Here is a 10,545-nt window from a genome sequence, read left to right as displayed (position 1 = left end):
GGAAACCCGATTGCTTCACCGTTATCGATAGACAAGCGTCACAGCCGATCAGGCTATAAAGCTTGTTCGCCCGGATAAGCCTTTCAGTGGATTCGGCAGCACAGTGATGGCTCCAGCTAACCGACCTTTCGTCCTCATGTTGCAGTTCTTCAGCGTGGTACCTTGAATGCCGCCCTTGGTCTGCTTGGCAGGTGTTCCGCCTTGCCCTGCTAATGCAAGCCGGAAAGGCTACCTGTCATCTACCTTGCTGTCTCGGTCTCCCGGAATATGGTGCCCTTTCGAACTACTACCGGTGGATTACGGCGCACTGCGGGACAACACGTCACGACCAACCCATCCAGATCAACACTCCTCTCCGTATCTGGAAACCCGATTGCCTCACCGTTATCGATCGACAAGCGTCACAGCCGATCAGGCTATAGAGCAAGTTCGCCCGGAAGCGCCTTTCAGTGGGTTCGGCAGCACAGTGATGGCTCCAGCTAACCGACATTTCGTCCTCATGTTGCAGTTTTTCAGCGTGGTACCTTGAATGCCGCCCTTGCTCTGCTTGGCCGGTGTTCCGCCTTGCCCTGCTGATGCCACCCGGAAAGGCTACCTGTCAACCTTGCTGTCTCGGTCTCCCGGAACGTCGTGCCCTTTCTAACTACTACCGGTGGATTACGGCGCACTGCGGGACAACACGTCACGACCAACCCATCCTGACCAACACTGATCTCCGTATATGGAAACCCGATTTCCTCACCATTATCGATCGACAAGCGTCACAGGTGATCAGGCTGTAGAGCAAGTTCGCCCGGAAGCGCCTTTCAGTGGGTTCGGCAGCACAGTGATGGCTCCAGCTGACCGACATTTCGTCCTCATGTTGCAGTTCTTGAGCGTGGGACCTTGAATGCCACCCTTGGTCTGCTTGGCCGGTGTTCCGCCTTGCCCTGCTGATGCCAGCGGGAAAGGCTACCTGTCATCTACCTTGCTCTCTCGGTCTCCCGGAACGTGGTTCCCTTTCGAACAACTACAGATGGATTACGGCGCACTGAGGGACAACACGTCACGACCAACGCATCCGGACCAACACTGATCCCAGTATGTGGAAACCCGATTTCCTGACTGTTATCGATCGACAAGCGTCACAGCCGATCAGGCTATAAAGCAAGTTCACCCGGAAGCGCCTTTCAGTGGGTTCGGCAGCACAGTGATGTCTCCAGCTAACCGACATTTCGTCCTCATGTTGCAGCCGTTCAGCGTGGTACCTTGAATGCCGCCCTTGGTCTGCTTGTCTGGTGTTCCGCCTTGAACTGCTGATGCCAGCCCGAAAGGCTACCTGTCACCTACCTTGCTGTCTCGGCCTCCCGCCACGTGGTGCCCTTTCGAACTACTACCGGCGGATTACGGCGCACTGCGGGACAACACGTCACGACAAACCCATTCTGACCAACACTCATCCCCATATCTGGAAACCCGATTGCCTCACCGTTATCGATCGACAAGCGTCACAGCAGATCAGGCTATAAAAAAAGTTCACCCGGAAAAGCCTTTCAGAGGGTTCGAAAGCACAGTGATGTATACAGCTAACCAACATTTCTTCCTCATGTTGCAGTTCTTCAGCGTGGTACCTTGAATGCCACCCTTGGGTTGCTTGGCCGGTATTCCGCCTTGCCCTGCTGATGCCAGCTGGAAAGGCTACCTGTCATCTGCCTTTCTGTCTCGGTCTCCCGGAACGTGGTGCCCTTTCGAGCTACTACCGGCGGATTACGGCGCACTGCGGGACAACACGTCACGACCAACCCATCCTGATCAACACTCATCCCCTTATGTGAAAACCCGAATGCCTCACCGTTATCGATCAACAAGCGTCACAGCCGATCAGGCTATAAAGCAAGTCCGCCCGGAAGCTCCTTTCAGTGGGTTCGGCAGCAGTGATGGCTCCAGCTAACCGACATTTCGTCCTCATTTTGCAGTTCTTCAGCGTGGTACCTTGAATGCCGCCCTTGGTCTGCTTGGCCGGTGTTACGCCTTGCCCTGCTGATGCCAGCCCGAAAGGCTACCTGTCATCTACCTTGCCGTGTGGGCCTCCCGGCACGTTGTGCCCTATCGAACAGGCGGATTACGGCGCACTGCAGGACAACACGTCACGACCAACCCAGCGTGACCAACACTCATCCCCGTATCTGCAAACCCGATCGCTTCACCGGTATCGATCGACAAGCATCACAGCTGATCAGGCTATAAAGCAAGTTCGCCCGGAAGCGCCTTTCAGTGGGTTCGGCACCACAGTGATGGCTCCAGCTAACCGACATTCCTTCATCATGTTGCAGTTCTTCAGCGCGGTACCTTGAATGCCGCCCTTAGTCTGCTTGGCCGGTGTTCGCCTTGCCCTGCTGATGCCAGCTGGACCTGTCATTTTGTGCCACATCCTCCCATGTCTGATGCGTTGTTTGTATTATAGTTTTGTTGCCAATGCCATGTTTTTTAGGGGCCGTGAACCCCGTCAAACCCAGTTGGAGGCTTTTTGTTCACGGTCCTCAGCATCTGTAATGTTGATATTGGAATAAAGTGATGAAAATGTAATAAAATGATGAAAGGCTACCTGTCATCTACCTTGCGGTCTCGGTCTCCCAGCACGTGGTGCCCTTTCGAACTACTACCGGCGGATTAGGCGCACTGCGGGACACACGTCATGACCAGCCCATCCTGACCAACACTCATCCCCGTATCTGGAAACCCGATTGCCTCACCGTTATCGATCGACAAGCGTCACTGGCGATCAGTCTATAAAGCAAGTTCGCCGGAAGCGCCTTTCAGTGGGTTCGGCAGCACAGTGATGGCTCCAGCTAACCGACATTTTGTCCTCATGTTGCAGTTCTTCAGCCTGGTACCTTGAATGCCACCCTTGGTCTGCTTACCCTGCCGATGCCAGCCCGAAAGGCTACCTGTCATCTACCTTGCTGTCTGAGCCTCAAGGCACGTGGTGCCCTTTCGAACTACTACCGGCGGATTATGGCGCACTGAGGGACAACACTTCACGACCAACCCATCCTGACCAAAACTCATCCCAGTATCTGGAATCCCGATTGCCTCACCGTTATCGATCGACAAGCGTCACAGCCGATCAGGCTATAAGGCAAGTTCGCCCGGAAGCGCCTTTCAGTGGGTTCGGAAGCACAGTGATTGATTCAGCTAACCGACATTTCGTCCTGATATTGCAGTTCTTCAGCGTGGTACCTTGAATGCCGCTTTTGGTCTGCTTGGCCAGTATTCGCCTTGCCGTGCTGATGATAGCCGGACCTGTCATTTTGTGCCACATCCTCTCATTTCTGATCCGTTGTTTGTACTCTAGTTTTGTTGCCAATGCCGTGTTTTTTAGAGGCCGTGAACCCCGTCAAGCCCCGTTGGAGGCTTTTTGTTCACGGTCCCAAGCATCTGTATTGTTGGTATTGGAATAAAATGATGAAAATGGAATAAAATGATGAAAGGCTACCTTTCATCTACCTTGCTGTCTCGGTCTCCCGGAACGTTGCGCCCTTTCGAACTACTACCGGTGGATTACGGCGCACTGCGGGACAAAGCGTCACGACCAACCCATCCTGACCAACACTCCTCCCAGTATGTGGAAACCCGATTGCCTCACCGTTATTGATCGACAAGCGTCAAAGCCGATCAGGCTATAAAGCAAGTTCGCCCGGAAAAGCCTTTCAGTGGGTTCGGCAGCACAGTGATGGCTCCAGCTAACCGATATTTTGTCCTCATGTTGCAGTTCTTCAGCCTGGTACCTTGAATGCCACCCTTGGTCTGCTTACCCTGCTGATGCCAGCCGGAAAGGCTACCTGTCATCTATCTTGCTGTCTGGGCCTCCCGGCACGTGGTGCCCTTTCGAACTACTACCGGCGGATTACCGCGCACTGAACGACAACACTTCACGATCAACCCATCCTGACCAACACTCATCCCCGAATCTGGAAACCCGATTGCCTCACCGTGATCGATCGACAAGCGTCACCGCCGATGAGGCTATAAAGCAAGTTCGCCCGGAAGCGCCTTTCAGTGGATTCGGCAGCACAGTGATGGCTCCAGCTAACCGACATTTCTTCCTCATGTTGCAGTTCTTCAGCGCGATACCTTGAATGCCGCCCTTAGTCGGCTTGGCCGGTGTTCGCCTTGCCCTGCTGATGCCAGCGGGACCTGTCATTTTGTGCCACATCCTCCCATGTCTGATGCGTTGTTTGTATTCTAGTTTTGTTGCCAATGCCATGTTTTTTAGGGGCCGTGAACCCCGTCAAGCCCAGTTGGAGGCTTTTTCTTCACGGTCCTCAGCATCTGTAATGTTGATATTGGAATAAAATGATGAAAATGGAATTAAATGGTGAAAGGCTACCTGTCATCTACCTTGCGGTCTCGGTCTCCCGGAACGTGGTGCCCTTTCGAGCTACTACCGGTGGATTACGGGGCACTGCGGGACAGCACGCCACGACCAACCCATCCTGACCAAGACTCAATCCCGTATATGGAAACCCGATTGCCTCAACGTTATCGATCGGCGAGCGTCACAGCCGATCAGGCTATAGAGCAAGTTCGCCCGGAAGCGCCTTTCACTGGGTTCGGCAGCACAGTGATGGCTTCAGCTAACCGACATTTCGTCCTCATGTTGCAGTTCTTCAGCGTGGTACCTTGAATGCCGCCCTTGGTCTGCTTGGCCGGTGTTCCGCCTTGCCCTGCAGATGCCAGCCCGAAAGGCTACCTGTCATCTACCTTGCTGTCTGGGCCTCCCAGCACGTGGAGCCCTTTCGAACTACTACCGGGTTATTACGGCGCACTCAGGGACAACACTTCACGACCAACCCATCCTGACAAAAACTCATCCCCGTATCTGGAATCCCGATTGCCTCACCGTTATCGATCGACAAGCGTCACAGCCGAACAGGCTATAAGGCAAGTTCGCCCGGAAGCGCCTTTCAGTGGGTTCGGAAGCACAGTGATGGATTCAGCTAACCGACATTTCGTCCTGATATTGCAGTTCTTCAGCGTGGTACCTTGAATGCCGCTTGTGGTCTGCTTGGCCAGTATTCGCCTTGCCGTGCTGATGGCAGCTGGACCTGTCATTTTGTGCCACATCCTCCCATGTCTAAAGAGTTGTTTGTATTCTAGGTTTGTAGCCAATGCCATGTTTTTTAGGGGCCGTGAACCCCGTCAAGCCCAGTTATAGGCTTTTTGTTCACGGTCCTCAGCATCTGTAATGTTGATCTTGGAATAAAATGAAGAAAATGGAATAAATTGACGAAAGGCTAACTGTCATCTACCTTGCTGTCTCGGTCTCCCGGAACGTGGTGCCCTTTCGAACTACCTCCGGTGGATTACGGGCAACTCCGGGACAACACGCCACGACCAACCCTTCCTGACCAACACTCATCCCCGTATCTGGATACCCGATTGCTTCACCGTTATCGATCGACAAGCGTCACTGCCGATCAGGCTCTAAAGCAAGTCCACCCGGAAGCGCCTTTCAGTGGGTTCGGCAGCACAGTGATGTCTCCAGCTAACCGACATTTCGTCCTCATGTTGCAGCTGTTCAGCGTGGTACCTTGAATGCCGCCCTTTTTCTGCTTGTCCGGTGTTCCGCCTTGAACTGCTGATGCCAGCCCGAAAGGCTACCTGTCACCTACCTTGCTGTCTCGGCCTCCCGGCACGTGGTGCCCTTTCGAACTACTACCGGCGGATTACGGCGCACTGCGGGACAACACGTCACGACCAACCCATTCTGACGAACACTCATCCCCATATCTGGAAACCCGATTGCCTCACCGTTATCGATCGACAAGCGTCACAGCAGATCAGGCTATAAAAAGAGTTCACCCTGAAAAGCCTTTCAGTGGGTTCAGCAGCACAGTGATGGCTCCAGCTTACCGACATTTCGTCCTCATGTTGCAGTTCTTCAGCGTGGTACCTTGAATGCCGCCCTTGGTCTGCTTGGCCGGTGTTCCGCCTTCCCCTGCTGATGCCAGCCCGAAAGGCCACCTGTCATCTACCTTGCTGTCTGGGCCTCCCGGAACGTGGTGCCCTTTCGAGCTACTACCGGTGGATTACGGGGCACTGCGGGACAGCACGCCACGACCAACCCATCCTGACCAAGACTCAATCCCGTATATGGAAACCCGATTGCCTCAACGTTATCGATCGGCGAGCGTCACAGCCGATCAGGCTATAGAGCAAGTTCGCCCGGAAGCGCCTTTCACTGGGTTCGGCAGCACAGTGATGGCTTCAGCTAACCGACATTTCGTCCTCATGTTGCAGTTCTTCAGCGTGGTACCTTGAATGCCGCCCTTGGTCTGCTTGGCCGGTGTTCCGCCTTGCCCTGCAGATGCCAGCCCGAAAGGCTACCTGTCATCTACCTTGCTGTCTGGGCCTCCCAGCACGTGGAGCCCTTTCGAACTACTACCGGGTTATTACGGCGCACTCAGGGACAACACTTCACGACCAACCCATCCTGACAAAAACTCATCCCCGTATCTGGAATCCCGATTGCCTCACCGTTATCGATCGACAAGCGTCACAGCCGAACAGGCTATAAGGCAAGTTCGCCCGGAAGCGCCTTTCAGTGGGTTCGGAAGCACAGTGATGGATTCAGCTAACCGACATTTCGTCCTGATATTGCAGTTCTTCAGCGTGGTACCTTGAATGCCGCTTGTGGTCTGCTTGGCCAGTATTCGCCTTGCCGTGCTGATGCCAGCTGGACCTGTCATTTTGTGCCACATCCTCCCATGTCTAAAGAGTTGTTTGTATTCTAGGTTTGTAGCCAATGCCATGTTTTTTAGGGGCCGTGAACCCCGTAGAGCCCAGTTATAGGCTTTTTGTTCACGGTCCTCAGCATCTGTAATGTTGATCTTGGAATAAAATGATGAAAATGGAATAAATTGACGAAAGGCTAACTGTCATCTACCTTGCTGTCTCGGTCTCCCGGAACGTGGTGCCCTTTCGAACTACAACCGGTGGATTACGGGCAACTCCGGGACAACACGCCACGACCAACCCTTCCTGGCCAACACTCATCCCCGCATCTGGATACCCGATTGCTTCACCGTTATCGATCGACAAGCGTCACTGCCGATCAGGCTCTAAAGCAAGTCCACCCGGAAGCGCCTTTCAGTGGGTTCGGCAGCACAGTGATGTCTCCAGCTAACCGACATTTCGTCCTCATGTTGCAGCTGTTCAGCGTGGTACCTTGAATGCCGCCCTTGGTCTGCTTGTCCGGTGTTCCGCCTTGAACTGCTGATGCCAGCCCGAAAGGCTACCTGTCACCTACCTTATTGTCTCGGCCTCCCGGCACGTGGTGCCCTTTCGAACTACTACCGGCGGATTACGGCGCACTGCGGGACAACACGTCACGACCAACCCATTCTGACGAACACTCATCCCCATATCTGGAAACCCGATTGCCTCACCGTTATCGATCGACAAGCGAAACAGCAGATCAGGCTATAAAAAGAGTTCACCCGGAAAAGCCTTTCAGTGGGTTCAGCAGCACAGTGATGGCTCCAGCTTACCGACATTTCGTCCTCATGTTGCAGTTCTTCAGCGTGGTACCTTGAATGCCGCCCTTGGTCTGCTTGGCCGGTGTTCCGCCTTCCCCTGCTGATGCCAGCCCGAAAGGCCACCTGTCATCTACCTTGCTGTCTGGGCCTCCCGCAACGTGGTGCCCTTTCCAACTACTACCGGCGGATTACGGCGCATTGAGGGACAGCACTTCACAACCAACCCATCCTTACCAACACTCATCCCCGTATCTGGAAACCCGATTGCCTCACCGTTATCGATCGACAAGCGTCACAGCCGATCAGGCTACAAAGCAAGTTCGCCCGGAAGCGCTTTTCAGTGGGTTCGGCTGCACAGTGATTGCTCCAGCTAACCGACATTTCGTCCTCATGTTACAGTTCTTCAGCGTGGTACCTTGAATGCCGCCCTTGGTCTGCTTGGCCAGTGTTCCGCCTTGCCCTGCTGATGCCAGCCCGAAAGGCTACCTGTCATCTACCTTGCTGTCTGGGCCTCCCGGCACGTGGTGCCCTTTCGAACTACTACCGGCGGATTACGGCGCACTGAGGGACAACACTTCACGACCAACCCATCCTAGCCATAACTCATCCCCGTATCTGGAATCCCGATTGCCTCACCGTTATCGATCGAGAAGCGTCACAGCCGATCAGGCTATAAAGCAAGTTCGCCCGGAAGCGCCTTTCAGTGGGTTCGGCAGCACAGTGATGCTCCAGCTAACCGACATTTCTTCCTGATGATGCAGTTATTCAGCGTAGAACCTTGAATGCCGCCTTTGGTCTGCTTAGCCAGTGTTCGTCTTGCCGTGCTGATGCCAGCCGGACCTGTCATTTTGTGCCACATCCTCCCATCTCTGATGCGTTGTTTGTATTCAAATTTTGTTGCCAATGCCATGTTTTTTAGGGGCCGTGAACCCCGTCAAGCCCCGTTGGAGGCTTTTTGTTCACGGTCCTCAGCATCTGTAATGTTGATCTTGGAATAAAATGATGAAAATGGAATAAAATGATGAAAGGCTACCTGTCATCTACCTTGCTGTCTCCGTCTCCCGGAACGTGGTGCCCTTTCGAACTACTACCGGTGGATTACGGGCCACTGCGGCACAACACGTCACGACCAACCCATCCTGATCAACACTCATCCCCGTATCTGGAAACCCAATTGCCTCACCGTTATCGATCGACAAGCGTCACAGGCGATCAGGCTATAGAGCAAGTTCGCCCGGAAGCGCCTTTCAGTGTGTTCGGCAGCACAGTGATGGCTCCAGCTAACCGACATTTCGTCCTCATGTTGCAGTTCTTCAGCGTGGTACCTTGAATGCCACCCTTGGTCTGCTTGGCCGGTGTTCCGCCTTGCCCTGCTGATGCAAGCCGGAAAGGCTACCTGTCATCTACCTTGCTGTCTCGGTCTCCCGGAATGTGGTGCCCTTTCGAACTACTACCGGTGGATTACGGCGCACTGCGGGACAACACGTCACGACCAACCCATCCTGACCAACACTCATCCCCGTATCTGGAAACCCGATTGCTTCACCGTTATCGATAGACAAGCGTCACAGCCGATCAGGCTACAAAGCTTGTTCGCCCGGATAAGCCTTTCAGTGGGTTCGGCAGCACAGTGATGGCTCCAGCTAACCGACCTTTCGTCCTCATGTTGCAGTTCTTCAGCGTGGTACCTTGAATGCCGCCCTTGGTCTGCTTGGCCGGTGTTCCGCCTTGCCCTGCTGATGCAAGCCGGAAAGGCTACCTGTCATCTACCTTGCTGTCTCGGTCTCCCGGAATATGGTGCCCTTTCGAACTACTACCGGTGGATTACGGCGCACTGCGGGACAACACGTCACGACCAACCCATCCTGACCAACACTCCTCTCCGTATGTGGAAACCCGATTGCCTCACCGTTAGCGATCGACAAGCGTCACAGCCGATCAGGCTATAAAGCAAGTTCGCCCGGAAGCGCCTTTCCGAGGGTTCGAAAGCATAGTGATGTATACAGCTAACCGACATTTCTTCCTCATGTTGCAGTTCTTCAGCGTGGTACCTTGAATGCCGCCCTTGGGTTGCTTGGCCGGTATTCCGCCTTGCCCTGCTGATGCCAGCTGGAAAGGCTACCTGTCATCTGCCTTGCTGTCTCGGTCTCCCGGAACGTGGTGCCCTTTCGAACTACTACTGGCGGATTACGGCGCGCTGCGGGACAACACGTCACGGCCAACCCATCCTGATCAACACTCATCCCCGTATCTGGAAACCCGATTGTCTCACCGTTATCGATCGACAAGCGTCACAGCCGATCAGGCTATAGAGCAAGTCCGCCCGGAAGCGCCTTTCTGTGGGTTCGGCTGCACTGTGATGGCTCCAGCTAACCGACATTTCGTCCTCATGTTGCAGTTCTTCAGCGTGGTACCTTGAATGCCGCCCTTGGTCTGCTTGGCCGGTGTTCCGCCTTGCCCTGCTGATTCCAGCCGGAAAGGCTACCTGTCAACCTTGCTGTCTCTGTCTCCCGGAACGTCGTGCCCTTTCTAACTACTACCGGTGGATTACGGCGCACTGCGGGACAACACGTCACGACCAACCCATCCTGACCAACACTGATCCCCGTATCTGGAAACCCGATTGCCTCACCGTAATCGATCGACAAGCGTCACAGCCGATCAGGCTATAGAGCAAGTTCGCCCGGAAGCGCCTTTCAGTGGGTTAAGCAGCACAGTGATGGCTCCAGCTAACCGATATTTCGCCCTGATGTTGCAGTTCTTCAGCGTGGTACCTTGAATGCCGCCCTTGGTCTGCTTGGCCGGTGTTCCGCCTTGCCCTGCAGATGCCAGCCCGAAAGGCTACCTGTCATCTACCTTGCTGTCTGGGCCTCCCAGCACGTGCAGCCCTTTCGAACTACTACCGGCTTATTACGGCGCACTCAGGGACAACACTTCACGACCAACCCATCCTGACAAAAACTCATCCCCGTATCTGGAATCCCGATTGCCTCACCGTTATCGATCGACAAGCGTCACAGCCGAA

Source organism: Amblyomma mixtum, chromosome 3 (genome assembly GCF_055824585.1).
Source record: "Amblyomma mixtum isolate Tamu chromosome 3, ASM5582458v1, whole genome shotgun sequence".
NCBI lineage: Eukaryota > Metazoa > Arthropoda > Arachnida > Ixodida > Ixodidae > Amblyomma > Amblyomma mixtum.
Note: the sequence above shows the minus strand (reverse complement) of the source record.